This window comes from Pelmatolapia mariae, linkage group LG20, assembly GCF_036321145.2.
Source record: "Pelmatolapia mariae isolate MD_Pm_ZW linkage group LG20, Pm_UMD_F_2, whole genome shotgun sequence".
Classification (NCBI taxonomy): Eukaryota; Metazoa; Chordata; class Actinopteri; order Cichliformes; family Cichlidae; genus Pelmatolapia; species Pelmatolapia mariae.
The window spans coordinates 14,496,256-14,502,105 of record NC_086244.1 but is presented as its reverse complement, the minus strand read 5'-3'; positions in this window follow the sequence as shown (position 1 = coordinate 14,502,105).

Sequence of the window (5,850 nt, the reverse complement as noted above, 5' to 3'; positions counted from 1 at the left end):
GTGATACTTCTCCAACTAGTCTGAACCCTAAAAACAATGATGCAATGCACAATCTGATATCCAAAAAGGAGATAAAGGTGCACACCTCTAATGTTGCAAAATCTTAGACACAATCTTTGTTTTCCCCTGTTTCAAAAAATCTTCACCCTAGAAGGAGTTTTTGAGCTCAGACGAAAAATGTTGCTTATACGTGGACAAAAGGCCAAACATTAAATAGCAAAATACCCACGTACACTGGAAACGGCCATAGTGTACCTAATGTTAACTAATATATATTTAAATGTTACATATCTGTTACTTTGCTTCTCTCTCTTTATCCCTTCATTTTTACTATTTTTCCTACCAATTATAGAAATCTCTTGACTTGGTAGATCATTGTCTGGACTTGGTAGGTTTCTAGTGCTTGAAGCATGTCACATCTGCAGCACACAAAATTAGAACAGATAGGTTTCCATGTTACGATATGACCAGCAGAGAGGTGCTCCTTTGTCACAGTCTGGCGGAGGCAGACTGAATGGAGTGACGAAGAGGACCCAAAATGCAGACACCAAGGCAAGCCGAACAAAACTCGAATTAACAAAAAGCGAGCCATTTAATATGGCTGAAAGAGAAAAACAAAGTAATACATGAGGCAAACAAAGTCGAGAATAAACACTAACCTACACTGGCGAAACTAAAAATAAACAGGTGGGAACACAGCTGGGAAAAATCAGACCTAACGAGACAAAGGGAAGAAAAACTAGACACACTGTACATAGGACGGGGACTAAAACACAGAGGGAATCTAATAAACAAATGAACTTAGCTAACCTAAAGAACTTAAACATAAACATCAACACCCAAATAAACTAAAACTTAAAACGCTAGGTCAGAAGACCCAGGAACGTGACATCCATGACATCTTTTACATTATGTCCTGCTGACGAAGTATAAAGTAGTAGTAGCTGGTGTCTGTTTGAGGCTTAAATGGACGGAGGAGGACCATGACAGAATCAGCGAATCAGTGAAGAGAAAAAACCCCCGATGGCCTGCTTTATCTGGAAGCTGATACACCAGTATCTTGATGCTGGATTGCTCTTCCTCTCCTCTCTTTCAGTGTCACTTTACTCCTTGTCTGTTACATTTGCGTCTCTCACCCTCAGCACTTTTCTTCTGTCATCTTATTGTCTTAGCTGAACTCATAACCTCTTTTTTAATTTGTCTTGATGGATGCTCAAATCATCCAGGTAAGTAAATCCCAAAAGGCTGATTCTGTTCATCTGAATGTAGCGTTTTCAGTGGGAGAAACATTTCGTCATAATCCAGGTGACTTCTTCAGTCTCAGCTGACTGCAGGCTTCCCCAACCTTATAAAGAGTATATTTGCACAATAAGGGAAACTAGCCCACTGACTGAATAATGGGCTGGGAGGTCAGTTCCTTGATCATTAATATGCAAATTGTCATGACCATTGATCAACAACCACTGATCAAAGCCCATTGATCAAAGTATTTTTTAATTCCCCCCTTTAATTTATATTAAAAAATATTGTTGGCTTTTTGTTTACTTTATATTTTTATATTTAGAGGATTTTCTTTGGGGGGGGTGGGGTGGGGGGTTGCAGTAAGGTGCAGGGAAGTAAAAAGATATCAATGGAAAAGCATAATACAGTGCTGTGCAGTGAAATGAAGTGATGTTAAGGGCTCACTAATATAGCAAGCGGCAACCTCTGATGCTGAAAAATTTGAGTGGTGAATACAGCAGTTCCAATTGATGCTGGTTCCAAAAGGGAGTCAGTCTCCACAGACCCCCAAGTTGAAATGTACAGCAGAAATAAACACATTTTAGTTTCTATGGATTGTTTATCCCTTCTTAAAATCTTTTTTTTTTTTTTTTTTAAGAAGTTTTCAATTTGATGCTGGTGAAGCTTAAAGTTCAGTTTGGGGCTGCTGATTGATTCAAAGTGCCTTACCCTACAGGTAATATCACTTCATTAGTTTATACACAGTCTGTATAAAATATGTCATTTCTTCTTTACTAATGTCATGTGTCTGTTGGCATGTTGTAATCATTATTTTTTTGTCAGCAAAAATAACAAAAACAAAAAACTGGCAATGGGTAGTTTAGGTGTGGAACATGAATACAGCATTTATAGTATACTTCTAATATTTAGTTTTTCTGTATCTTTTTAATAGGAAATTAAATATTTAAAATTATTAATTAAAGTATTTAAGTATTGGAATTGTACTTGGTCTTTTTTTTTTCCCCAGTCAGATGGATGACCTCCTTTTTAACACTGCCTGGATCTCTCTGTGTCTCCCTCTCTGCTTTATGTCCTATCAGGCTTCAATAGCAGTATAAAGGTCACTGCTGAAATGCCAGCAGCTATGTCAGCCAGTCTTTCTCTCTGTGTGATGGCTTTGTGGAGCCTCGTCTAATCTTTCTTTGTTTCGGTGGAAAATAATTGACATGGAGGAATCCCTAATCTTTGTTTCTTTACTTCTGTCTAGAGGAGGTGATCTTAAACCAGTCTTTACACTATGTCTGTAATCCTATAACGCTGCGCTGAAATGTGGATAAAGAGATAGCATGGTCTGCTATTAACTGCATGATTCAGTTTAAAAAATAAATTCCTTGTTTAGCTTAAACTGGGCCTTACAGAAACATTATCTGAACCTACCACGTTTAATGTGATCATGCACCACCTATCTATCGGAAAGAAAATATTAAATAAACAGAACAACAGGCCTGCTTTAACAACCTCAAAGTTATTCAGTGATTTGACTATTATGCACACATTACTGACTATATTTCAGTATTGGGTGTTTGATCATTTCCTGTTTTCTCTGACTTTGACAGTATCGCACGTGCCTCGCTTTTAGTTTTGCTTCCTTTGTTCATCTAGACCTGTTTTTCTTTTTTGTCATTGTCAAGTTGCCTTTGTGCATATCTGTGTGTTTATTTATTCACCAGCTTGATTGTGACTTCCTTGTTTTTTGGAACAGTGATTAAAACTTGCCTTTTGTTGGTCAACACATCGCTTCATCTTTTTTGTGAGACAGTCACAGCTTTTTCTTTAGTGAACTGTAAATACCTTTTAAATCAGTTAACAAAACTCACAATCTTGATTTATAGAGCTTATATGAATATGTTCTTATTGAAAAACAACACCTCAGTAGAATATTTTTATCACTGCAGTGTAATATAAAGATTTGTATCAGTTCTGTTGATTGTTTTCTTGAACCATCAGATGTTGTGTTGCTATGGGAGGGTTTCCTGTGTTACTTTCATCAAGGAAGTTTATCTTCTGCAAAAAAGAGGCAATAAAGGAAGCTCTGGAGCACCTTTCTTTGCTAATTAATACACTCTGCCTGCATTAAAAACCTAAGTTTATTCAACACAGCTGTTTGGATGACTTCTGCATCAGCTGATGGAGGAATCCAAACATTTGTGCTGACTTAATCTCAATTCAGTCAGCAGCAATGACAAGACCCTCTGACAGTAATATAAACAGCTAGCACTGACCAGCTCCTACTCTGGCTACCATGCAGATTATTCTGATTCACTTCACTCAGCTCGAAACCTTAAAAAAATTAGCTCAGTTGCACCCCAGCTTTTTTGTTCTGAACATTCTTGAGACCATTTTCCTCTGAAAATGTGTTAAATTAAAATAACGATACCTACATTAAGTAGGCACCTATTGTGCAGATACATACCAGTACAAGTGACCAAGCTCATACAGTCATCCTCAATAAAAAGGTTTCACAATCACACTCATACTTATTAATCTCTGTCTCTCTTCCACAGCAGGTCTTCTATCCTGTCTTCCTTCTCTCTCCCCAACCGGTCGCAGTAGATGGCTGCCCCTCCCTGAGCCTGGTTCTGCCGGAGGTTTCTTCCTGTTAAAAGGGAGTTTTTCCTTCCCACTGCCACCAAAGTGCTTGCTCATAGGGGGTCATATGATTTTTGGGTTTTTCTCTGTATTTATTATTGTAGGGTCTGCCTTACAATATAAAACGCTTTGAGGCGACTGTTGTTGTGATTTGGCGCTATGTAAATAAAATTGAATTGAATTGAATCTTGTGTAATATAGTTCTTGTATAGAACGTGTAATACAGTGGAGTATAGTACTTCTGTAGTCTTTGCACTATTTTTTTTATCTGTGCGCACATTCTTTGTTCTTCATGTGCATATTAAATGTTTGCATTTGCACTATTTTTTTTATGTCTTGCACATCCAGAGATGCCAAAGTAATTTAGTTGTTTTGGTTGATTTTTGATTGTCATACCTGTGTATGTAATGTAACATGTAATGTAAAATGTTCTGTATAAAGGCTTCTTCAGTCTCAGCTGACTGCAGGTTTCTCCAACCTTATAGACAGTATATTTGCACAATGACTGAAACTAGCCCACTGAATTATTACATTTATTACATTTAAAAGCTGATGTGTACCATAAACTTACACACACGGATCAGTATTAAGATAAGATAACCTTTATTAGTCCCACACGTGGGAAATTTGTTAAAATTTGTTAAAATTTAAGGTTTAAGGTATTTAAGGTTTGACTCTAATCATCCACTGGAGTATAAACTGAGTGTCATCAGGACGCTACAACACAGAGCGAACACCATCCCCACAGACAGAGAGACAGCGGCCAGGGAAGCAGAAGAACATCACATCAAGAAGGCCCTGAGTAAATGTGGTTATCCCAGCTGGACATTTGTCAAAGCTGGGAAGGTGCCTAAAGAAAGCTCCAGCCGATCCAGGAGAGAAGGACAACCGCTGCCTAAGCGAAAACCTGTAGTGATCCCGTATGTGTCAGGAGTATCAGAACAGCTGAGACGCACTTTTTCTAAAATTGCAGCTGTGTGTTTTTATGCGTCTCTGTGGCTTTTAAACCCCAAAACACGCTGCGCCAAAAATTGGTCCACCCCAAGGATCGGGTCCCCCGACACAAACAGAGTAACATAGTGTACGCTGTTAAGTGCCAGGAGGATTGCCAGGATTTATACATCGGGGAAACCAAACAACCTCTGGCGAAGCGGATGACACAACACAGAAGAGCTACCTCGTCAGGCCAGGACTCTGCAGTCTATTTACACCTACAGGCCATCCTGGACAGGGAGGAACGCTGGTTTGAGCGCAGAGTCAAGGAGGCCATTTACGTGAAAAGGGAAAGACCATCTCTGAATCAAGGAGGGGGCCTAAGGGTACATCTTTCACCATCTTACAATGCTGTGTTTGCAGCCATCCCCGAACTCTCTGTGAATGATACTCATGGCCATTGATCAGTGGTCTTCGATCAATGGTCATGACAACTTGCATATTTATGATCAAGGAACTGACCTCCCAGCCCATTGTTCCTTCAGTGGGCTGGTTTCAGTCATTATGCAAATGTACTGTTTATAAGATTGGGGAAACCTGCAGTCAGCTGAGACTGAAGAAGTCACTTGGATGAGTGACGAAACGTTTCTCCCACTGAAAACGCTACGTCCAGATGAACAGAATCAACTTTTGGGATTCATGTCATAAGGTTTCTAAAGTAGCCACGCATCATGCGGTCCTGCACATGACCGTGTGTCAGAAAAGGAAATTAAAACTCCCAGTGATGCGTTTAGAAACTCCCAAACTTAGGACACATTGAGTGGACAGCGAGTTCAAGTGACCCTTTGCACTGCAGCAGAGGAGAGAAGCGACACCCTCGCAGAAACTCATGAGTCACGTATTCTGTTATTTAACAAATACTGAAAGTCTACGCAGTAGCAGACCAACACTCAGTCTAAACTGGCGGCTGCTTTGTCACGAGCTGAAAACAGTGAAATGTTGTCACGTGTCTGCAGATCTGCGTCTACAGACAGACCGATATATTAC